Here is a 26,687-nt window from a genome sequence, read left to right on the forward strand (position 1 = left end):
TTAATGCAGCGGTATCAATGCAATGCAATTAGATTTTCCAGGAGTTCAACATTTCACAATTAAGTCTAAACACGTTGTTTTGTCCTGTTCTTTTTCACAGTTTTTCAGAACTTACCTTGTAGTGAAGGACACACAACACTCACGCCACAGAAAAGAAGAAGTGTGTGTTGCAGTGCTCCTGCAGAGATATGGAGGTTAACCTTGTGCTGAAGGTTATGTTATTCTCAAATGAGAGGCTGTGGCTCACCTTGGCTAATCACGCTGTGACATTTTATTTGTTAGAATTTGTTTTTTCACCTACAATATTAAATGTATTTTCATGTATTAGGAAAATAATAAAAAGGTTACCTGTTAATACAAGTTCTGTTTTGCTCACTGACATTGATTTCTAATCAAACACTCGGTCTGGATTCTCTTTGTAACAACAACACTGCATTAGAGTATTGGCATGATAGAAATCAATACATGTGTTAACTATTATGTAACTATCTGGGACAAGATTTGAGGCATTAGTGTACAGTGACAGGGTTGCAATAACAATAAGAAGCTTAAAGACTCTCACCCATGACCCATGACTGTCTTGTATATAGATTGAATAAAAATTATGAAGAGGTGCCGTCACCAACTGGTTTCCACAGGAGCTGCTTATAGATGAGCTAATTTTCCATTTGGAGGTGTTCTAACTGGACAGTGCAGTGTGTTGCCATTTATGCTTTGCGGGAATTTAGCCAAGAATAATTGTTAGTATAGTTCCATATATTACAATATATAAACTAAAAATGTATTAATAAAATGTAAAATGAATATACTAGTGCTGTCAGCGTTAATCTCGTTAAAATGGCTTTAATACCAATAACCGTGCATGGGCCTGCATCAATACGTTAGCGCGGTTAGCGGGCACGGGGCAATCCATGCTAACCTGCTAACGGATTTGCAGTTATGACGTTAACGTCATTTTAATGAGATTAATGCTGACAGCACTAGTATATACACTGTGTAATACTGCAACACATTTTAAACTCAATTAAAGAGATAAAATCTGACACTGTTTGCTTGCTAGTTAGCGCTAGCATTTCCATCATAGCTGACAACTGTAAACTACGTATGTAATAGGCCTAGCCACTGTGACCTTAATTATTGGATACTGAACCTCTGGTAGGAAACTTTGAGCTGATTGTTTTTACAGTCACCATCTTGGTGTTTTGAAACTGGGTGTGATGAGCCTGAATTTAAAGACGTGACATACTCAACGGGACTGTAACTATAGCTGTAAATCAATGAGCCCACCCTTCATAATATTCTGTATTAATGATCACAATTTACAAAATAAACTTTTATGTTCATTATGGCTTTACAATAATGATTGGGTCTATAAATCATGTTTACTAGGATCACAGAGCAAGTGAGCCAAAAGCTATTTTCTTATCGATTTCTATTCATATCTTTCTGCAAACAAAAGTGTTTGCTGGTCATTAAAAAGAAAGCAGGTTAAGACAATTCCATGTTATCTTCACTTCACAGTCAACCCCGTTCTCACTCCCAAAGCGTAACATTTTACGCTAGGTGACAAATCGTCACCATATTACGTTTTCGGCTACCCACCACGTTCCTAAATGACGACCTCGGAAAAAAGAGGACATATGAGAACCGTCTGGACTGAATCTACACATGTTCGCTCTTTTTCTTCACATCGCTTAGAAACACGCTATTTAACATCATTAAAGTCCTGGTTAAGGTCAGGAATAAGGTTATGGTTATAGGGCTAGGGATAAGGTTAGGTTTAGGGCTGGAATACAGGGCTGGAACGTCTATTACCGCGGGAGCGTCATTCACTGGATTCCAGCCATAACCCGCCGCGTACCATAAGAACGCCGAAGGTCTCCTTTCGCGTTCCTCAGGAACGCCGCGGGACGTGACAAAACGTCGAAATGTTACGCCTCGGGAGTGAGAACGCTCTGTCACAGTCCCACAAACGACATCTGACTTTTATACAGTCTATTCTGACATGGTATAGGCTATGTTTCCTCCTGGCGAAGCCAAGATTGCAACAAATAAGGATGAGAAGTGTACAAATAACTTTTGACCCTTACACCATTGTCACCACCATCAATCACCAGCCACATGGAAATCCTGAAAACCACATGTAACGTTCTTTAACAACGAAACAATTTCCACGGTGACAGTGATTGATCTCATTCAAGGTGCCTGTCATGAGTGTTACACTTAAGAGTTCTGTAGTTTTGCTATTTTGTCTGGTGTCTAATTCTTTGTGACCTTATGGGCCCAGGTTCCCTGTCTGTTCCGATAAGTAAATATCCACCATGTTATAGGAGCTAAAGGACAAAGTTTACAAATAATAAAATAAAATATGGCGAATTTGAGCGAGAAGTACCAGAAAATTACACAGGACAACGAACATGTGTCGTGTGTATTTCTGTTTTCGCTGGAGATGTGTTGTTCTTTACAGTTTTTCACTACTGGGCTCTCTCTCTCTCTCTCTCTCTCTGCTGCGCACGCGGTGCTACAGAGACAGGACGCGAGGGCACAGGCGCGTGCGCTTGTTGTGCGCTCTTTGTTTTATTGACATGCGGCTCCGTCGAATCACTTAAAAGGGGTCCACCTTTAAACGGAAACCTAGCCAATCTCCGGGTCGGAGAGGCGGGCTTTATGCAAATGTGTTGGCAAGGGAGACGCAGCGGTTCATTCATCTGCTTCCAGAGAGAGAGGTGAGTTAACGCGAAGGTTATTTTACATAAGGGAACAACTGTTTTGGAGCAAAACACCGCCGCGAGAATAGCTGGAAAGAAAAAGAGAGGCTTTTGTTTTCTGGCTGAAAGGAGCTTAATCTTCTTCCACGCGTTACAGGGTAAGTGGAGGACATTTATTTGGCATATTTGTAAATACTCTGTTTTCATCGTCATATTAACGTGCACAGGTGGTAGTGAAAATGTGTCAAATCTGCCTTTAATTTCTAAAAAAGAGATTAAAACAAGAAGTCATGGACACTATTTTGCTGTTGGCTATTATCCAGAAAGGATGAACTTAACTCTCTCCCCTGTTTGTATCACTGTGATAATTTGTCACTGCAAATGAATCAAAGTCGGTGTTTTAGGTAGACTGGACTGTATTTGTTGAGCAAATAGAGCTTCAAGTGTTTTGCTCAAGGACACTTGGGGCTGTAGAGGCAATTGAACTTGGGTCCACGTTTCCCTGTTCAAAACAAAAGAGGCACTCTGGTGATGACAGCAGTCATTATCACCCTGGCGTTTGTTACATTGGGTGAGTCATTTTTAAAGAATATGCTGTTTTCTTCTGCCTTTACCTGAAAATGCAGCTTTGGGAAGTCAGAGCTAGGATGCCCTTCATGCTTTAGGAGCAATAAGTGGCTGAACAAAATAAAGCTCACTCCGTGTTTCAAGACTGAAACTGGACTCTGACTATGTTCTGTTAATGGCTTGATATAAGCATGGTAGTTGCATATCCTGCTGTTTTTAGCAAATACATGGAGGCTCTGACTGCCCCCTGAGTGGATGGTTGCGCTAAATGTAACTGATGAATATCAGGAGTCAGTGTTTGTGTGTTTGCGAGAGAAAACTGTATCCATGAGTCATTTGTTGCTGACCTGTGAGAGTGCAGAGTGAGGCAGATATGGGTGATCAAAGCAGGCTGAGCTGGTAGTTTAGTTTTATCTACATAATTCAGTCCTCTGAATGATACCAGGACAATCAATAAGACCAGCTTTAAATGAGTGTGTGTGTGTGTGTGTGTGTGTGTGTGTGTGTGTGTGTGTGTGAGTGAGTGAGTGCTTGTTCACATCTCTGGTGGCCTCCTGGGCTTCAAACAGTCAAATCACATGCATCAAAGTATTGCACCGTGTGTTTCTATCTGTATTTCTATTTCTATGATAAGTCTGCACATAATTTATGGTGTTTGAGATAATTAAAAAAAAAAGCATTATTACATAAAAATAACAAGCACATCTGTGATGGTATGGTTGTGGCAGTGACAAATAATTTTGGCTTTGCAGTCCTTTGGCTGCTGGCCTTTAACTGAGGAGCAGCCGGTCCTTAGTGCACGACAGGTCTCAGACCCACACGGTACACTTTCACTGCTCTGTTTTTGTGTTTAAGTTTAAGATTTGAGTTTTTTTAATGCACCGATTGACTGGCCAGGGGCTGGGATCGTCCAGTTTCCAGCGTGGTTGGCCAGGACCGGTGACTAGCCAGTCAGGCTCATCTGTGTCCCATTATGAGCCATTTTGTTTCATTCATGTGCAACACACGTACAGCTGCACAGGTAAATAGTTGTGCTAACACTCACAGCCAAATGCCAACATAATATTAGTGTAAAAGTTTTATTGTAACTGGAGTTATAAAGTTTTCCAAAGTAAACTGTCCAGAACCACAAACCTAACACAAAACTTAAATCACCATCGCCCTGGCGAACATGGACATTTTAATAAGCCAACAAAGGCAAAGTTGCTAAAGCTAAAGCTATCCAAAGCACAGATTCAAACCAGCAGTGTGGGATCAACAGGTGTGAGGAAAATCATGGAGACAAGTACAAAAGGGGCGATGTGGTAAAGTTATAAACATGCTGAAAAATAATGTAAGTAGCTGACTTTTGTTCTGTCATATAAACGCTGTGGGAGCTTTTGTTTGGTAAGGTAGGATGTTTTGGGTAAAGGTGGGCGTACAGAAACATACATTAGCAGAGCAGAGTAGTGAGAAAAGATCCCATAAGTCGCTGGAGTTTGGGAGAAGTTGTAAAGATTAATCACTTTTTATTTTGAAAATTAAAATGCTGCATTAAACATAATTTGCTTGTATTTGCTTTTAGTTATAGAAAATCGATATCAGCAGATCACGAAAAACAGAACTTCAAATTGGCCGGGAAAATGACCGTTGGAGAATCTCTGCTGTTAGCCACCAAGACCCAGATGTACATGGATGTTGTCATGGTCTCTAAAAAAATGTCCCATTACTTCTAAATTTGTTTTTCAGGACTGTGGAAAGATTTTTGAAAAAAGAAAGGACACAATCTCATAAGTGAAAGTTAGGGTTGCAATGATTCATCCTTTTCGAGTTCCACTAGGATACACATACCCTGACTTAGGCTAACTGCCGATAACAAGGACCAGTTTTATATTACAGTTTGTAATAAATTGGGAGCCATTCTGTATTTTTAATATTTAAAAAAAGGTTTTAAAGTTTTAAATTATATTTCGGTCTCATTGTGTGAAGCATGGTGAACTTATTAATACAGGCCTTTGGCCAGTCCAAACCTATGGCTTTTAGAGGTGTTGAGGTGAAAGTGTGTTCTTTCACTTTTCAACCATTTTTAGCTGGAAAGAGGCTTTTTATCCTTCATGTTTTGACCATTTCTCAACATTTAGATGCAAAGTCATCTTCTGCAGCTTCTGTCACACAAGTTTTTGCTCACTGGGTATCAATTTATGGTTAAATTGTCTTTAAGTATGTAAAGGAAAACACAAAATATAACAGTTAAAAATATCTTGAATAATGCTGTGAAGCTCTGGCATTTCACAATAATTTCCTTATTTTCTCAACTATTCTTTTTTAGTAATTACTGATTTACTTTTATTCCTCGTATTTGTCTCCTTTTAAATGCAGAGAAGTAAAATAAATTCATACATTTAAATTTTTATGATTTCAGTGTGACCTGCAGGTTTGTTCTCCCACTGTATTTAGAAGTCCGCTCCATTGAGCGACATGGGACTAACATTAGCATAAACACTGTATGCTGGAAGCCTTGTGGCTTGGTTTTCTATGCGTGTGCAGCTCCTGTCGGTGTAATGTGTAGGTGGCTCGGTACTTTTGTTCAGATTAGCAGTTTGGTTGCAGTATCATTCGTTACACTGGTAGTCATTCAGTTGCTCACTCATAGTTTAGAAATGTATGACTTAGCTTAGTGCCAGTTGTTGCTACGAGTTGACATTCGACGGTCGCTAGTTGTGATAGGATATTCAATAATTTGCTGTGTATTGAAGAAATTATTGGCCCTTTTGCCATTGGCTTCTTTGGTCCTGTAGAAGAAGATCCGTCCTTATTGGTTTTTCTGGGAATCGGTGTACCACTAATGGATGGCTAAGTAAGCATCAAACATGTTCAATTGAATGGCACAGTTCCATAAATCAGCTCACGGCTACAATAGCTAGCTTTGAATGAGCATCAGAATAGCTGGGTGCATCCCTACGCCAATAACCCCAGATCCTAATCTGGTGAAATACGGCAAAGGCCACCTTACAAAACATCTGATTGGCTCCTGCATCCGGTTCAAAGCATTAGGGGTATCCTGAAGTTGTATTTTTATCTGTCTACCATCTTCGAACATGGCTTTCATTTCGATCTTAACTACACACTTGTAATGTTTCGTGACTGCATCTTACATGATTGTTATGTTTACATCACCCAAAGTACTTAAAAAAGTCCAGTAGGTGTCTCCAGGGCCACATGTTGCCAGGATGACTTGTGGAAAGACAGAAAATTCACAAGTTGAAAACGGTATCAGGTACAGTACTGTGGCTGATTGCAAAACTGCCATGTTTGTTACTTCGCTTCAGAGCAATCCATAGCAGGGACATTTATTTTGATGTCCTTGTACTCATTACATAATAGCAGCAGCAGGCTGTTCCCTAAACATTCGGTAGGTTGATCACCTGATCTTTGCAGCATTGTTAAACACAGCCGAAGCGCCACTGTTATTTCCAACAGTGGGTGGAAAGAAGCTACAGTTACACACAAGAGCTGACTGAGTGACAGATCACTGGAAAGGAAAACACATTATTATCGTTACATGCTCTTCCCCCCGGAAAGAATGACCTATTGATCCACTTTCTGTGTAGTACAATAATATCAGCTCGCAGGAACATGTTACACTACAATTTCCTGTATGTGACTGTTCATTTGAATGTGTTGTTTGTTTTTCCAGTGTCCTCTTTCCCCCCCTTTTTTTTCATGTCCTACATCTGTGGATAAAAGATGCACTGACCCCCCCTCCCCACCTCCCCCCACACATCTCCCTTTTTTTTATTCTCTCCCCTTGTATCACTTCCATTTTGTTGTAAGCCTGTGGCCAGGTGTACTGTGCATCTGTCTCATGCATCACTGGCTCAGTGTGTGCTTTGTGTTTGTGAGGGCAGCTGGCATGAGCTGCTGCATGCGCGTCTCTTGACTGATTGATTCGTCCATTCCTGTCTCGTGCTTTATTAGCCAGGGAGGCAGATGTTGCGGTAGAAAAAAATTACTGTGGCAAGGGAGTGGGGGGCACAGTCCTAGCTCCTGTCTGCTTCTGAATGGATGACAATGGCTGTGGGAAAACAAAGGAATGTTGAGTGAAGGAGTTAGGTATTATTGATGAATAACTAATGAACACCCACAGTTACTAATGGACACCGCTGTTAGAGGCTCCCTCCCACACTTTAAAATAAGCAGTTTATGTGAGCCTTGATACTAAAATTGTCCTTAGTTGTTAAAATGTCTGACTCCTCTGTCTGTCAGCCATGTGATCGTCTCTCATCTGGACACAAACTTTCTACCTTTATTTTCATGTCCCTAAAAACATTTTTTGTGCACTTGGTCTCATAGGTGCTGATTAATTTCTGTGTACAGGAAATCAACGATCTCCACTTCAATCCACCACGTTGGTGGTGGAATCATGAGTCTTGCATGTGAAGGTTTTTTCCCTTTTTCATCTGTGAGTTATTAGTTATGTTAATTTGTAATTAATTACCACTATAAACTGTCTTTTGGGTCACACAGGCCTAGAGACTGGTTGGTGACTGCCTGTCAAATAGTGGTTGCTAGTGAACAATGTAAATTCTCTCAATGGTTGCCAGTTGGTTGCTGTTGGATGAAATTAATCACAAAAAAGTATGCAGTCCACTGAAAATATTCTCGTGATCGCTTTGATCATCAACAAATTGTTCAGATGCTGACTTGTCAGCAACAACTTGCCAACTGCTCTCTAAGCAACAGTAAGACTGTGAATAATGCGATGCAAACTGGAAGTAGGGACCATTTTGTTGTGCCTTTTGAAATATTTTGGTTCAATTGTAAGATAAAATTTTTACTTTTAATATTCTCTGTTTTTGGTCAGACTTTTTCAATCGGGTAGAGAGTAAATGGCAAGTGTTTGCAGATCTGTCAGTATCTGCCATGCAAGCTCCAGGCGATCATGGCAATCTGCTAACGACCAATGCAGTTGCACTAGTCCCCTTATTCCTCCAAATCTGTCTAACTATTTCACAACTGAAAGAATTAAATCAAATAAAATTTTATTTATATATCACCAAATCACAACAAGAGTCGCCTTAAGGCGCTTTATATTGTAAGGTAGACTCTACAATAATACATACAGAGTAAAACCCAACAATCATACGACCCCCTGTGAACAAGCACTTTGGCGACAGTGGGAAGAAAAACTCCCTTTTAACAGGAAGAAACCTCCAGCAGAACCAGGCTCAGTGAGGGGCGGGGCCATCTGCTGGTTGACTGGTTGGGGGTGAGAGAAGGAAGACTCATAGGGGAATGTATGATTTTCTTTTCTACCTTTTTAAATGTTGGAATATTTTTATATGAACCTATCAATGAGGAAAATGACTAAGGAGGTATATATTGTGATATTCTGAGTTAGCGACAATCTTTTAAACAATAATTTGGCCACCGGGTACAGTAATGCCAATATTTTATATAATTTAATTATGAGGGTTTTTTTTATATCTTTTGCTAAAACAAGAAAACAGATACATCTTGAGTATTACAAGTTATTCATCACACTGTTTTGAAACAGTTAACTAAATGTAAACACATTCAGCAAAAGTCCGACATATCAGAAAATGTATTTGTTGATATTTGCTGATACCAGTCAACAATGCTAATATCAGTTGATGCTGACATCCATCTGATTCAGTGGTGTACCCCTAAAAGTGACAGGCTGAAATGTGTTCACCAAGTATGATTTCCATACAGTTATCCACTATGAATTATTTCTTGTATCCAAACTTAGAAAGTGTCTACCTTTAATAGTGGACAGCCATTCAGTTTAGTTTGTTCTATGTGGTTAAGGTCTATGCAGATGTTTCAGGCTGAGCTAATTTTAAACACTTTATATTCTGATAATTTATAAAACCGCATGTTTGTAGGAGCTGTTCTCTGATGACCACACATCTAAAAAAAGCAAACAGCTTTTAATAGTTAAATATGAATTAAAATTAAAATTTAATGTGATTTATTAGCAAAGTAGGTAGTTAAACATAGTTTAACACACACAGTTATTTCTCAGAGATATTATTCTTAATCTTCTTCATCTTGCTTGTTTTTTTGAACACAAGATGGCAGTGTCCTATGTCAGCTTCCAGTGAGAATTTTGGTACCTAAGTCCAGTTGCAAAATACGCAAGAAAGTGGTTCCATCGAAACATGAAAAGAACAAACATATTTCATCACTTGAGGCAAAAACACCATCACATACTATCAGGTTATAAAGACAGACAAAGGGGGAAATATTAGCCACTGGTGACATATGGCCCAAAAGTAAACAACAGTTTCCATATAGACAGAGGGCCCGTTCTTCGTACGTCGCTTACTACATCCAAGATCAAATGACACATCCAAGATCAAATCATCGCGCTAACTCTGAGCTCACTATTCCGGTTCCCCGAACACACCTGTTGTTGACGATTAGTATAGCTGGATGAAGTAATGTGAGATCACTGGGTGGCCCAACAGGGGCTACGCATCGATAGTAGAAACATTGATCGGCAACCCTTTGATTGGTCGGCGAAAATGTCGAAGGAGCGCGCTCGGTATTCTTCGGCAGCAGAGCAAGAACTCTTGAGTGAGGGATTTTAGGAGTTTCAGAGTCTAATTAAAACGCAAGGGAACACTGCAAAGGCTGCAAAAGCAAGGAGAGAGGGCTGGCAGAAAGTTGCTGACAAATTAAACTCGTAAGTAATTTAATAATAACAATAATAATGGAGTGGATCTATATAGCGCTCTTCAAGGCACCCAAAGCGTTTTACAATGCCACTATTCAGTCACTCTCACATTCACACACTGGTAGCTGTCACAGCTGCCCTGGGACAGAAGCCAGGCTGCCATATCGCGCCATCGGCCCCTCTGGCCAACACCAGTAGGTGGTAGGGTAGATTTATCATATCACACTATATTATCCAATATTATATTTATAGCCGTGGTCTCCCATCTTGATTACACGAAGTAATTTACAATTACTACTCTGAAATCTGAATTACATCTGTAATAATCACATACATGTAATAGAATGTTAATAGTACATTTCCCTTTTTTAGGAAATGACCTGTATGTATCTGTGTGACATCAATAAAAGGATCAAGTGCTGCATTACCTTTAGTTACATTGATGTTATTTATTTATGGTACAACAGTGGTAAAATATCGCTGTTGCTTTCGTATACATGAAGCGGAAATACCTGAGTGGCCGCGATCTAATCCTGTTTACATAAAGTAAACCTGCTCGGGAGCAGGTTTATGCTTACGGCTCTGTTGCTATGACAGCAAGTCCCGGATGGGCTTCGAAGAACCGAACGATCCAGGATCACGCGAAATCGTCAACAGTCAAATCCGGCTAACTTACTTAGCGAGGTACGAAGAACGGGCCCAGAGAGAGAAGAGAGAGTACAAACCACAATATTTATCCCCAATATTTATAAGTTGCTGGAATACTTAAGACAACAATTATAGAAATAGACAACAATTAGTGCAGCAGTCAGAAATGAATCATCCAGACTTCAGAAAATGTGCAGCAATTGTGGCAATAAATAAAATACTGATCTTTTAGATATGATGGTTAAAGGTTAGATGAGAAAATGATTCATAAGGGTACATGCACACATCTGTTTTGTCCCCTGTGTTTCTCCCTAGGCTTTCCTAGTCCTAAATTAGCATTTGAACAGTGTTGAGGTGAGCTGTGTTTCTATAGCAATCTGTCCTTACTGCAGCACGTACCATGCTATGATATAACCTGATATGGAGATTAAATATGAGACTATATTTGTAGGAAACAACATGTCCTTTTATAATTGTAAGAAGTCATTTTGTGCCTTATATAAGAGACATTAACCTCTGCAATCCTGCTGTTGTGGGCTGTCTCTCCCTCAGTTTCTCTCCAGAGACGGAGATGTACCAAGGCCAATACACCTCCGCCGTTCGTCTGTGCCTCAGAATTTGCATTAAATGGGATTAATACCACTACATTAACTAAGTGCAAGATGAAATAGTCATTTCTGATGCCACTTGAAGGTCCCAGGGTTAATAACTTTTCTGGAAAATCCTGCTTACTAATAGTTCTTCTAAGATTTAGCTATGTAATGACTCTCAAAGATCATGGTCTGGGTTCATACCTCAAATGTTGGGTGCATGGTTTTAGTTCATAGCTCATTTTAAGGAATAGAGCTAGCATGCAGCTAGCTGACATTACATCTCACACTTTTCTACTGTCTTTTATAGACAGTATAAAAGATGGCTGTACCCTTGAGCTAAGCATTTTTGCCACTGCCATCTTGGTTTTTTGGAACCAGATCTAACAAATAAGTGACAGATCTCACTGTGAAACTGTGTGCTTATTGGTTGATAGATTTATGCAGGGCAAGAAGTCTTTTTGCAACTACGAGATTTGTTTCCTTCGCTAAATATCATGCCTCTTTAAGGCACTTATATGTGGGCTTCACTTTTCAGTCCCAGAAGCTACACCCAACTTTTATGCTGTCTGTGTGTGGGCATTATCAATGTTTACATCCTGTTATGCTAGCCTTTTTTCATGGGTAGATGGACGTTTCCTTCCGGCCAGTGGTACGACTGAAGACCTTTCACACCTGAAGTCTGTGTGAATATTTTTTGCATTAAATATTTTTGGGACTCACCTATTTTTAATACAACCGTTCACACCGATCACGTAATTTCTCAGGAAGAATTTGCAGCATTTATAAAAAGATCTGACCAATCAGTCACCTGCGTTCAGCCATATGTGTACTGAGTAAGTGCGCATCTGTCTCATTTCTCTCTTTGAGAGACAATAAAACCAGGAAATATCATCTGAGGCTCTGGATGAAGAGCTGATAAAGAAAAAAAAGAGAATGCAATACAGGTAAGTGCAAAAAGGCTGCTGCAAGGAAAAAGATACCACTCTGATTGGAAGGACGACTAATATGCTTGAAAGGTTTAAACACAACCATGTCGTTATTCTGAAGCTTATGTCAAAAAGGGCAGCAGAAAGCACAAATAACTTGTCAACTTTTCACATAGAGGACGATTAGCCTTTTCCCCCTTCCTCTAACATTTCATCATATGACTGCATGAGAATTGAATCAGTTTGGATGTTTTCCACAGTGTAATGGCCCTCTCTTCACTTCAGCAATATCTAATCAAAACACATCAGCGTCACGCGGGATGTGGAAGACTCTGGTACATATTTAGATTTTCAATAAAATCACAGATCCAGCTCATATATCTGTCAGCCATTTCGTCAGGTCCAGTTGGCAGAGGGACTATTTCGATTGGCCGAAAGCCTCATTCTCCATCCCGGATGGTGGCTTGGCAGTGAGCTGGGCAGCTGTTGTCAAGGCGACATATTGTTCAATTTCATTTTTGATGACTTGGTCTGCTGCCATAAAGACCATTCTGGTTGGGGTTTCTCATTCACATATCAATAGGAAGGCAGTCCATGTCTCATCAGACATCTCTGTCTTCTTTTATTCACTTCCTTTGCTTTCTCTATTGAAAAGACACACACACACACACACACACACACACACACACACACACACACACACACACACACACACACACACACACACTGGACCGTGCAGTTCATAGGGAGGCTGGTATTGGACTGGTATGTGATTGATTGTTCCTCTATTGCTGCTACGGTCCATCGTACTTTTTCCACTCTCACAAAGGTTATTGCCACTGCAAACACTGAGCACACACACACAGACACACACACAGACAAAACTAAAGACTGTAAGAGAGCCCAGCTTGCCATTTTTGCTTCCTTTCCAACTCAATTACAGCTTTTGCCAGCTAATCATTTTCAGTCGCTGGGACACCAACACATTGTCCCCTCTGGGATGTGTTTGGTTAAAGCCAGCCCGCATGAGCCTCATCATAATGACTGTGTATTCACCCTTGTTTTGTTCCTTGTGTGTAGTCTCTTGAGTGTCTGTGAAGAAAAATATTTGGACTCCATCGAAGAACTGTGTGAATTCAAATAAAGTATTGCAGTGGCACGATAAACAGCATCCCCATATGATATGGTCAATGCAGGCACTGAAGGTTCCTCTGCCTTTATTTAAGTGAAGCAAGAGAGCGATCAAAACACAAAAGAGAATTAGAAAAAAACATTTATATGTAAATGTAAATGAATAAATAAATCTGTTTTTTGGGAAAACAATCGGCAGCCACGAAGGGTGAAAAAGTTTCACTAACCTGAAAACTAAAAAACTGCAGTTTCTTGAATGACCACTGGAGGCTGTCTCCCAAAGCTAGTCAGTCTCCATAGAGACGCCCAACTAAACAACACTGAAAAGCATGTTTACAGAGCAGGACAAAATGACTATTGGTTTTAATATTGGGTGAATTAATGTTTTTCATATTATTCTACTGCAATAAAAATTCTTCTATTATTATTCTTCCATTGGCATGGCTGCTTTGACTGAGGTGTGCTGGTACAGGCAGCTGTAGCTGATTTCAGCATTGGATACATAGAGTACCAAATCTGGGCATTTTGCCTTGCATAGCAGCACCTGTCACGAATCGGCTGTGCGCAGCAGGCAGTGTACGACCCAAACGCAGACTCATAGGCGGAACATGAACTCAAAACACAGCTTTATTTGCTGAGAATGGAAAATAATAACAAAAACATGGGGAAGAACACGGGGAAACACACAACTGTGAGGGAGAACGCAACACTGAACGGAGGGAGGCAGAGGATTAAATACACAGTACAATGATGAGGGAACAGAAAACACATGGGGAACACAGTTGACACAAGTTAGACATGACGAGACCAGGGATGATAAACTAAACGCACTGAACATGGAACATATGACCTTCACAATAAAACAGGAAATGAAAGAACGCAAGACTGAGAGAGGAGTGGAGGAACAGCAGATGAGAGGGGACATGATGGGCCGGGGGACACAGCGGTCACATAAACACAGAGAGACACAGGGCAAAGACACAAGGGGGAACCTAATAATCCAAAAACTAAACAGGGTCTGTAAGAAACTCCAAAATAGAATAACTATGACTATAAATGAACCTGAAAATAAACCATAATACAAAATATTATCAAAACACACACAAATGACCCAGAACTGTGACAGCGCCATCCTGTTTGGGGCAACATCAGACACTTCTAACTTGACTAGTGGTAAATCTGAGGTGTACACCAGTTTAGTTGCATAAAACAACTACTCTGACATAGGGCTGTTCGATATAACGATATATATCGGATGACGATATAAAAACATCTATCGTTTCATTTTATGTTATCGTTTGTTTACGATCTTTTAAACTGTTTACAGCAATATTTTTTCACTGTTTTGATGGTCACTGTAGAGGCTATATTCATTTCTTAAAGTTCTCTCTTTCTCTTATATTTAATATAACCACACTACGGACGGCCAAGCGCCTGTTTTTATGCGTTGACGTTAGCAACAACGACGGTAAAACCATCGCGTGTCCGCTTGTTTATTTTCCACATAAACCTTTCACAATAAAGCTCAAGATCCTGTTGAGACTTTTCAAAATAAACTGAATCACGTGAAATAGTATGCAAAGTATTGACAGATGAGAAGCAAAAAAGAGCCATCAGGTGCTAAAAAATAAACCTTAGACTCTAACGTTAGAACAGGCTTTTCCCTGCAGCACGCCGTGTAATAAATACTGACAAAGAAAACGGCGGCCATTAAAACTTATGTCTAAAAATGTATAGCTTCACGCATCGGTTAAATGCAAACTCAGGCAAATTATTAAAAAAAAATAACAAACATGGATGGATACCTTTTCAGGATTTGGCCTGCTGTGTCACATTCTGATATTCTGATCTAGATTATACTGCAGAAAAGATGAATCACTGTCATTAAACAGAAGCTGAGGTTAATGTTCTCAGTCGAGGTTGAACCCCCCCCCCCCCCCAAAAAGAAAAGAGTTTGGTTGATATGCATTAAAGAATAATTCTCTCAGTGTAATGTTGACCCAAACACTAAAACTGACTTGTAATCCCATCACTGTCACTGCTACAGGAAGGCCTTGTCAAATAAGAAAAGCTTATTTCAGGGCACTTGCTCAAACAGCTAACCCTGTTGGTTTTCTTGGGTGTACAGTTTCTTACTGCCATCTGATCTCACTCTGAGAAACTTGGAGTGTAGCGCTTCAGTCATACATCAGTCTCCCATAGTGCTGTGAATTTGGGAAAAAGAGGTACTGTGGACTCTTGCATGGTTTAACAGTTTATCCAGTCAGATAGATCATGCCATCATGCTGGGGAAACACACACACACACACACACACACACACACACACACACACACACACACACACACACACACTGAGTGTCCCCTGCATTTACTTAGTGTTTAGTATCAGTCTGACAGCTGGAATGAACATGCATTAAGGCCCCTTCAGACTCAATAAGAAACACGTCTTTCTCTCTTGAATGGCTGTTGGGACAATTTTCTACAAGCTCTTCTTATCTGCCTGACATCTCACATCTCTCTCCATCCTCCCATCTTTATCACCTTTTCTCTCCCCGTGGTTCTCCTTCTCTCTGTCTGTTGTCTTCTCTCTGAGAAGTGTGAATCCAGATTGAGTCATCCGCTCCAGTCTTTTCTATATGGAGCCTCTTCATTTTTCTTCTTCTCCTTTTTCTCTTGTGTCATTTTCGTGTCAGCGTGTGAGTGTCTGTAAGGGTAAGATTGTCAGTGTGTGATAGACCTAATAGGTCTGTGGTTGAAGCCGACATGTTTGCGTGTCTGTTTGCGTGTGCGTTTGCACTGTGTGTTGACGTGAATGGAATGTCGAAGACGTCATCATGCAGAACAACAGCATGTTGCCACACCAACTGATCTTTTAGCTAAGAGCTACAGAGCTGACTTTCTGGGCTGTACACTAGAGGGAAACAGCAGCATTTAGGCATTAAAACATACTCATATTAGTACATTAGGAGGTGATGCTGATTTCTCATTGAATAGGATCCTTTCTTAGGTTGTTAAGGATTTATTATGTCCCTCTGGAAACTGGTAATCTTGGATTCAGGATTCACTAATTGATCTGACTTGAAAATTTAGAAAGAGCATTGTCTTTGCTTGCGAATGACATTCTCCATGGGGGTTTAGCACGTTGAGGAAAATTATTTGGTTGTTTGGTTCACCTTGTGTCTGCAGATGATGCTTTTTCTTTAAGTGACTCCCTGGTAACCAGCGGTTGCTAGATAAAAAGTATATTCCACTACAAGTTAGTGAGTGGTTCCTGCAGGTTGCTGGCAGTCACTAGTGTGAAATTGGTGAAATCGTCCTTGCAATTGCTTTGGTTACTAGCAGGTCACCACAGTAACCAGTAGTTTGCATGGAAGATGCTGACTTATCTCCATCTCTCTGGAAACTAGGATGGAAACTGCAAACTGCAGTGAAACGATGATGCAAACCACAAACCCAGACTGTTCCACTTCAAAGTAAAAGTTACAGGTTTTGAAATGTGTCGATTGGAGCTCAGTCGCAACTGTGAAGGTGAACATTGTTCGGTACTGGTTACAGCTTGGAGAGTAAGTGGCAAGGGTTTCCTGAAAAGTGGGTGTCTCCCTTGCAGACTTTTAAGGAGTGCATTAATCAGCTGGCAACTAAACAAATCACAAAATATTTTTTGGTGCATCACCTCTGTGACACAGCCACAACGTCTAAGAGCCACTCAGCAAAAAAAAAAAAAAGCCCAAACAAAGTGCAGAAAATTAAAGTCCAAACCTAAAGATTCTCCAACTGCCACACCTCCAACTTCCTAATGTGGCCTTTGTATGTCTGTTAACCTCAGATCAGTAACAACAAAGGAAAATGCATGGATTGGAAAGATGCAGGAGACATCAGACAACACTGCGTATTATTATTGTAATTAGTATAATATAATTATATTCTAATGATATTTTGAGAAAGTTTTGGCTGGCCAGATTACAAGATGAGGAACTGACTGGAGAGGCAGCTGAATACTTTATTATTATTTATTGTCACAAATTATAAATTTTTATTAATTTATTTAAGGAAATGTTGTTGTACCTTTTTTCAGGCGCACATATGCACATGCTGTCACGGTCTGGCTGGGGCAGACCGTATGTGTTGCAGGGAAGGACTCAAGCGCAGACCAAAACGTGGTGTGGATTAACAAAACAAGCCGTTTAATAAGGCAAGAAACAAGGGTACAAAATAATAGGGCATGGGTGAAAACTAAACAATAACCTAAACTGGGTGAACTAATAACAAAACATGAAAAACCTTAACCATAATGAACTGACATGGGTACCTGGAGATGAGACATGGATGAGCAGACGACCTGACAAGGAATGACTGAAAGCGCGCGGACTAAATACACACAGGAGGATAATGAGGAAAGTGGGAACACATGAGGAAACAGCTGACACACATGAACATAACGACGTGACAAGGGGAGCGTAACATTAACAACATTGAACCTAGGAACACAGGAACCCTTCAAAATAAAACCGGAAATCTAATGAAACGCAGACCTGACAACATAAGACACATAGATAAGAAACACACGAAGCGAAGGGCAAGGGAGACTTCACAGGGTATGACAATACAAGGGGGGAACTGATAAACAGATGCACCTAGGAAACATAATAAGCTAGAACATACACTAACAGCATCAAAAGAACTGAAACTCAAAACACTGGGTCATAAGACCCAGGACTGTGACAGAGCCCCCCCTTTAAGGGCGGATTCCAGACGCCTGAAACCTCGACAAAACAAAAACAAAAAACAACCCACCAAGGGCGGGCGGCGGGGGTCCAGGATGGAGGGCCAGAAACAAGGCCACAAAAAACAAAATGTCCAACAAAATCACAGGAGCACAGGGAACAGTTCATGACTCCTCAGGGGGCCGACCCGGAGGGTGACGGTCCAGAAAATCATAGTTCATGTGATCAGGGGGCCGACCCGGAGGGTGACGGTCCAGAAAATCATAGGTCATGTGATCAGGGGGCCGGCCCGGAGGCCGACGGCACAGCAATCCATGGTCGAACAGTTCCGGGGGCCGTCCGTGCGGACGGCAATGGTGGCGACATGGAAACCGTTCAGGGGGCCGACCGTGCGGACGGCAACGGCGTAGAAACAGTTCAGGGGGCCGACCGTGCGGACGGCAACGGCGTAGAAACAGTTCAGGGGGCCGACCTCGATGGCGGCGACGTCCAGCAGGTGGCCGAAGATTCCCGGGTGCAGAGCGAGGCTTGGGCGGCGGCATAACAGCCGTAGGACCAGGCGAGGCAGAAGCAGGAGCCGAGGAAGACTCGGATGAGGCCGGACCAGGCGAGGCAGAGGCAGAGGCCGGACCAGGCGAGGCAGAGGCAGAGGCCGAAGACTCTGACGAGGCCGAAGACTCTGACGAAGCCGGACCAGGCGAAGATGAAGACTCTGACGAAGCCGGACCAGGCGAAGCCGAGGCTGAAGCTGGACCAGGCGAAGCAGAAGCAGAAGGTGGCTGGACGAGCTCCTCGGGCCCGCCAGCAGACGTGGCATGAGGCTGGATGGGCTCCTCGGGCCCTCCAGCTGACGAGGCATGAGGCTGGATGGGCTCCTCGGGCCCTCCAGCAGACGAAACTTGAAGCTGGCTGGGTTCTCCTGAACCTCCAGCAGACAAAACATAAAGCTGGCCGGGTTCTCCTGAACCTCCAGCAGACAAAACATGAAGCTGGCTGGGTTCTCCTGAACCTCCAGCAGACAAAACATAAAGCTGGCCGGGTTCTCCTGAACCTCCAGCAGACAAAACATGAAGCTGGCTGGGTTCTGCTGAACCTCCAGCAGACGAAGCATGAAGCTGGCTGGGTTCTGCTGAACCTCCAGCAGACGAAGCATGAAGCTGGCTGGGTTCTGCTGAACCTCCAGCAGACGAAGCATGAAGCTGGCTGGGTTCTGCTGAACCTCCAGCAGACGAAGCATGAGGCTGGCTGGGTTCTGCTGAACCTCCAGCAGACGAAGCATGAGGCTGGCTGGGTTCTCCTGAACCTCCAGCAGACGAAGCATGAAGCTGGCTGGGTTCTCCTGAACCTCCAGCAGACGAAGCATGAAGCTGGCTGGGTTCTCCTGAACCTCCAGCAGATGAAGCATGAGGCTGGCTGGGTTCTGCTGAACCTCCAGCAGACGAAGCATGAGGCTGGCTGGGTTCTCCTGAACCACCAGCAAACGAAGCATGACCAGCAGGTGTAGAGACCACCGGCTGGACAGAAGGCTGAGCAGGCGATGGAGCGAATGACTGAGCTGAACAATGGGGAGCTGGCTGAGCTGCACAGTGGGCTAAGGGCTGAGCTAACGGAAACGCAGGAAAATGACCTATGGACTGGGCTGCTATCAGAGCTAATGACTGAGCTATAGACTGAAAAGCATGCAGTAGTGGTGGTGGTGTTGGTTGCAGACTGAATTCTCCTGAGCCTTCAGTAGAGACAGGGACGGGTGCAGGAGCATGCCGGACACTAGTCACTCCCACCCGAGGAGTAGGTACGGGTGCGGAGACGGGCTGTATCCTGGCTGCCCTCACCTTGGGGACCGGAACAGGTACCGGCAACGGCTGGGCAACTGCCCTTCCCACCCGAGGAGCTGATACGGGTGCAGAAAGGGTCAGAGCCTCAGCCGGCCTGGAAACCAGAGCAGGGACCAGCTGGGCCTCAGACTCCCTCACCCGAGGAACTGGTACGGGTGCAGGGGTACGCTGGGCCCGAGCTGCCCTGGCAGCAGAAACACGAACAGGCAAAGGAGCAGGCTCAGAAAAAACAGTCTTAGAAACAGCAGGCTTAGGGTTAATATGTATTGGGTCGACAAAAACGGATCTATCAAAAATGAATCCGCCGTCCACTTCATGTTTAGCAGTCTTAGTATTAGCAGTCCTTGGGTTAACGGTCTTAGAGTGAGCTGACTTGGGGATGACTGAACCAGACTTAACAAAACCTGAACTGACAGATCCTGAACTGAGTGTTGTAGACCTGGTAGAAGTGTTAACAGTTTTTCCTTTAACCGCATGTGCAGACTTAAGCGAGCGGGAATTGTCTTTCATCCCTCCCTGCGTAGAGGGAGTAAAACAAAACGGATCCTCCCAGTCCACGTCGTCATCCATAAGGGAAATTCCCCATGGATCGGAAGTGAGCCGATTGTTGTTAATGTCAGACGGGACGTGAGAATAAAAGTCATTTTCACTCACCACCGTGTGCTCGGCATTGTCCAGTTTATGGCGACGGGTGCGCCGCTTCCTTCGAGCGGAGGAAGCCGGCGGAGCGAGCGACTGAGCCCCCGGTGCACAACACGGCAACAATGAGGCTGGAGCGTGAGCGCCTGTAGCCACGCGAAAAACTCCCACTTGAAGCGGACGAGGTTTGGAAACAGGCGGGGACTCACGGCAGCTCTTGGGACCTCCGAGAGCTAGCCGAGTCCCGTGGAAAATCCGCTCATAGTCGGGGGCGCGCCACGGCTTCCAGCGGAGCTCCTCCTCCAGCTGGGCGAAGGCTGCCTCCCGACGCTCGTAAAGCTCGCGGTCTGCTGAGTCCATAGTGGGTCAGGTCGTACTGTCACGGTCTGGCTGGGGCAGACCGTATGTGTTGCAGGGAAGGACTCAAGCGCAGACCAAAACGTGGTGTGGATTAACAAAACAAGCCGTTTAATAAGGCAAGAAACAAGGGTACAAAATAATAGGGCATGGGTGAAAACTAAACAATAACCTAAACTGGGTGAACTAATAACAAAACATGAAAAACCTTAACCATAATGAACTGACATGGGTACCTGGAGATGAGACATGGATGAGCAGACGACCTGACAAGGAATGACTGAAAGCGCGCGGACTAAATACACACAGGAGGATAATGAGGAAAGTGGGAACACATGAGGAAACAGCTGACACACATGAACATAACGACGTGACAAGGGGAGCGTAACATTAACAACATTGAACCTAGGAACACAGGAACCCTTCAAAATAAAACCGGAAATCTAATGAAACGCAGACCTGACAACATAAGACACATAGATAAGAAACACACGAAGCGAAGGGCAAGGGAGACTTCACAGGGTATGACAATACAAGGGGGGAACTGATAAACAGATGCACCTAGGAAACATAATAAGCTAGAACATACACTAACAGCATCAAAAGAACTGAAACTCAAAACACTGGGTCATAAGACCCAGGACTGTGACACATGCACACTCCCCCCGTCCCTGCTACCCGCCACAATCACAAACTAGTTGTCTAGGAAACACCGTAATTCCTGTTTAACATGCTGATGAAGAGTAACGATTTCTGTCTCAGTGTGCAGCTGTGTCATCCTAATCCACATTTGGTACCATTTTTGCGGCAGTGTTTCTGTCTCTGTGTTTGATGGGCACAGGTGTTGTTTTGGGCCAGGCACCGATCTTTGATTGATCAGTTATTTTGTAGTTAGTAGAGCAGCTGACCGCAGCAGCAGACCTTTTTAAATCACTTAAGGGGGAAGTGAGTCCGGGGTGTGGAGTCTGTATTTCATGCATTCTTATGATCGCATTTTTCTTTCTTCAAGTACAAATGGCACAGCCTTAAGCCCTCACATAAGCCTAACTAAGGCAGACTAAACAAAAAAAGGACATGGACACCTATTAATCTGTGTTCTCAGTCTTTCACATTGGCTCTGCAGAAATCTGACTTATTTGCAATGAAAGACGGCCTAAGAAAAAAGAAACACTGTAGCTCTCCATAACGCCCATTCCCGAAATCTCTGCCCCATTAGATCTCTGCTTCTGTAGGATGAGCTCAGAACACGAGAACCCGACCTCGAAATGATTACAGTGAACCCTAAAGTTGTTTGTTTTTGTGAGTTGTCAGCCATATATATTCTGATTCTTCTAGACGGAATAAGAATCCAGCTCGACTGACTAGTTTTTGCTTCTTGCCGTCTTTCTCTGGAAACTCTATTATCTGCTACATTTGCTTCACTAACAGAGGGATAAAAGCTCATCTTCCCCAGTAGGACCTGAGAAACAACACTCCAACTCTGTGGATTGTGTGTGTGTGTGTGTGTGTGTGTGCGCGCCTTGGAGCGTACAATCCAAAATAAATTGCTTGTGGCATAACTTGTTTTTTGTTGTCTTTGCTACCTTAGTCAGTGATGTACACATTTGCTCAATTAAACACTGAGTCATTTAGACTCAGACCGTTAAGAAAAAGTGTGCATATTCATTTAATGAACACCAAACTGACTATACCTTACTTTTCTGAAGCTAATTAAAGGTTTGTGTGTGTGCTGACCTGGATATTTTGAAGGTTATTATAAGTTGCAGAGATCTCTGTCAGTTGGTTTGCATTACTCAGTGCTCCCTACATAATTAATATTATTATTGTTAATACTTGTTTTTGTTATTTAAAGTGCTTTGCATCACTGCACACAGTGGAAAAACTCACCTGTTCTCACATGAATGTAATGGCAAGGAAGTACTGAATTTTAGATGGCAGTAGGAGCGTGGATCACTTATGACTGAGCAGCCCAGACGTTACTTTCAGGTGTTTCAGGTGAGAGCAGTGCACAAGCACCACCTATTATTCATGCTAAGCTGTATCTCAGTTGCAGTACCATGTTTTATGCTTGTTTTAGCTGCAACATTTTTAATGTTATAAAAGGAAACAGATAGCTTGAGCTAGCTTTTAATAGAGAACGTGGGCATGCTGAGCATGCTAGCTGCAGAGTGTTACTGCAACGTTTTGCCGATTTGAGATACGGGACTGAAATAATCTGGCTAATTTGTTTTTTTGTTGCTGGTTTTTGTCAGTTAACAGTCTTCACATTTTATGTTGTGCATTGCTTATCGCTGCTATTCTTAGTTGTTGTGCTTACTCAAGTTTTACTGGCTGATGCAAATGAGCTCAGAGTAACAGCCAACTGCCAGCTTGGTAACAGCAACGCAAGCTGATGGTAACGCCAGACAGCCTGTTTTGTGTTATAGATAAATAAACACCACTGCACTCCTACAGTGATATATGACCAGAGTGTGCAGAGCGTCCATTTGAATGGAAAATTATGGAAGTGGACATATCAACGTGTTTAAGCTGAAATATTGTGCTGTTTCAAGAAAAAAAATATTTGCTCATCAACACATCTAAAAGTCAGCAAAAACCTGCATCTACAAATCATGGAACAGTTTCAGAATAATGTTCGTTAGCACAACATTGTGAAGACTTCAGTATCTCTTGTGAATATATCATCATGTACAGTACTTATTATAATCAAAAGATTCAAAGAATCTGGAGGAATCTGTGGGCTTGCACTTCTGAAAAGCTATCATCAATGCTGATAGGTATACACGGGGTTTTAGAGAAACATGCTCTCACTGAGATGACCCTTTTTTCAGAGAAGGCCTTGTATATTTCAGCAACACAATGCTGAACTGCATACTGCATCACTTACAACAGCATGGCATTATAGTAGAAGAGCCACTGAGACTGCAGGCAGTGGTGCTGAACTGCCTGCAGTCCAGAGGTTTCAGATTGAAAACAATTTGAGAATTGCGAAATGCAAAATAAGTTAAAATGTGACCCAGGACTGTGGAGCAGCTAGAAATCAGGACAGAGCAAAATTTCAAAAGTCCAGCAGCTGCTGTCCTCGGTTCCCAGATGTTTATGTACTGTTAATAAAAGAGAGAATGCTACATGGTGGCCCTTAGACACGTTGCTCCATTCAAACTCAAAATGACCTCATACTTTCTTTAAAAGTCTTTTTTCAGTATGTTTTCTACATTCTGTGTAAATGAAACACAGGTTTATGAGAGTTTACATTTCATACACTGTCCCAATTTTGGTGAAATTGGCGTTGTAGTCTAAAGGTTAAAGCAACTCTAAACTAAAAAAGTCAAAGGTGTCTGCATTGCTGAGTATATGTAGAGAGGAGCAGTAAAAGGTTGTGATAACACCTCAGTGTCTTCAATTGCTCCTACAATAATGAATCCTTTTTACAGCCTTCCTTTTCTCTTTGACAGCTGTTAAGAGAATTCCTTTTTGCTTTTTAACCTGCTAAGATGACAGCCACCCTTTTCAAAGCGGGGTAATGCTAAAACAACCTGTCACCTATTGAAGTCCCTAATTACTTTTTCTCTGCACTACAGCACTTTCACCTTGTCACAGCTATGCAGAGTCTAAAATATTTCTGCAGTTTGCAGTGATTTGGGGTTCAGCGGCCTCTTCCTGTATGACTCACTGCTATAAAGTAAGACAGGATGATATTTCAGCCATTACACTGACCTCACACTCTGAGGATTTTGTGGCCACTTGGCTGTGGCAGTATTGGCTGTGTCCTGGTGTCAGAGTGTGAAAACTGTCAGACAGGGCCATGAGTCAGGAATGGCGTCATGAAGGCACTGCAGTGGTCCTCTGTGGTGTGAATATGTGCTCGGTGATGGGAGTAATGGGCCATTTTATGGCCAATATAGCGGAGATGCTGTCATGGGCTTAGCTCACATTAGGTGATCATGGAGGTACTGCAGAATGATATCAGTCATTATGGGAATGGAAAGTTCTCTAGTACTGTGTATATGTTTGTTATATATTTTCTCTTCTATAACTTTCTATTCAGTACTTCATTAACATAGAAACCACCTTCAGTTAGTTACACATTTCTGCGTAATTGTACACGGTAATCTAACTTTGCTAGACAAACAATACAGTTTAATCGTTTGCATAAATTTGGTTTTACAGATTATATGCATAGTCAATATAAATAGGGATGCTAGCCTCTTGCTAACATTAGCACTACTGTAGAGAAATGTCAAAACAGACCGCTAGCAGTAATTTCCACTTACTGAATGTGTCTCCTTGTTGGTGACGACAACTTTTCTATTTTATATGTCCACTTTTACTTAACTTATTTTAGTAGCATGTGGAGAATAGCATTTGTTCTAGGAGGCCAATCAAGCTTAGCTCAGTCGCTAATCAGCTGATCCCCATGTTAGTTCACATAAGCTGATGGCTCAGCTAATACCCTTCTCTATTGGGAATTCATATATAATGCATGCTTTAGCCCGACTGCAGCTCATGCTGCCTTGCAAGGCACTTTGCAACCGACCCCCACTTTAGCTGCTCAGCTAAATCAATTTAATCTGTTGCCATTGACTTGTTTCATTTGTCTTAGGGTCCTGCTACTGACTCAGAACACAGTCACGGTGCCAGAAATAAATGATTACATAACAAAAACAAATAAGAATAACAAATGAATTGCGTTTAAAAAGTACTCTTTAAGGATTAGGCACAGTGTATTCCTGTGACCATGTAAAAGTGCTGTAACACAGAGAAAAAGCAACAGTGGACGCCAATAATTGACAGGTTGTTTTAGCGTTACCCTGCTTTGAATGGAGTAGCCGTCATCTTATCAAGTCAAAAAGCAAAAATGAATCCTCTTATTGCTGTCAAAGAGCAGGAACAGGAAAAGATAATAAAAAGCAGGAGCCTTAACACTAAACTGAATAAGGTTGATGTTTATCCTTTTATTGCAGTTCTCTACATTTACTGTGCACTGTGGACATCTTTGAATATATTTAGTTTTCAATAGCTTTAACCTGTGGAGTGGTTATAATTGAATTCAGCATGTGTCAATGACGAGAGCAATTTTAAGGTATTTCCTGTGTTGTGGACGGGTTTATTTTGGTTTCCGACAGCTCTGTGTTCCCATAGAGGCCCACACATGCGAATTAATACCGTTTATAAAGTGCATATGCAAATATTATAATTGCCAAGTACTTTGCGACAAATAGATTAAACAGCAACATAATTAGCTACCTCTTAAGTGGGTCTCCACGGATTTTAACTCCACACTTGGACTGCTGCTGGTAGTCCTTGTTTGGTATGCAACCTCTTTGAACTCTTTATAGCGGCATATAAACGAGTCCATCTGCTGCATGTTTCCTAAGAGTGCTAGAACTAAGTGCTAAAGTCACATATACACACATATATTGTGCAAATCTCTGTTGCTTTATTGTTAGCATTAAATTTCAGCAGCTCAATTGAGGCTAGAATAAATGACAGCTGCAAGTGGTTAGATTGACTACAAATTTAATAAAATCTTCTTTTTAATTCAGGATATAAACATAATAGCCAACCCAGTATCACTGCAGAACAGGTAATAGACATGCATGCAGAACTTGCATTACTGCATGAAGAACTTGGATTACCATCAGGGGGAGATAATATATTTAACCTCCTAGGACATGGTGTCCACATATGTGGACATCACATTTTGGGTTATTTAGACCAAAATACTCAATTTTGCTCTACAAGGGCCTGATATCCACTTACGAGGACAATATACTGCTACTGTTCTATCGAAATTTTAAACGACTATCCTCATATGTGGCTCTCATTTTTCTAAAAAACAAAAATCAGGTAAAAAAAAAAATCTGGTCAATCTG

The 26,687-nt window shown here is 42.1% G+C and overlaps 1 protein-coding gene across 1 annotated transcript in view; it reads left to right on the forward strand.

Annotated features, from left to right (window-relative positions):
• The first annotated feature begins 2,686 nt into the window (after window positions 1-2,686).
• LOC113015008 (visinin-like protein 1) overlaps window positions 2,687-26,687 on the forward strand; it is a 29,649-nt gene continuing 5,648 nt past the window's right edge. The window contains exon 1 of the mRNA XM_026156899.1: window positions 2,687-2,866. The gene's annotated coding sequence lies outside the window, so the exon portion shown is untranslated. The remainder of the gene's footprint in view (window positions 2,867-26,687) is intronic.

This window comes from Astatotilapia calliptera, chromosome 22 (genome assembly GCF_900246225.1).
Source record: "Astatotilapia calliptera chromosome 22, fAstCal1.2, whole genome shotgun sequence".
Classification (NCBI taxonomy): domain Eukaryota; kingdom Metazoa; phylum Chordata; class Actinopteri; order Cichliformes; family Cichlidae; genus Astatotilapia; species Astatotilapia calliptera.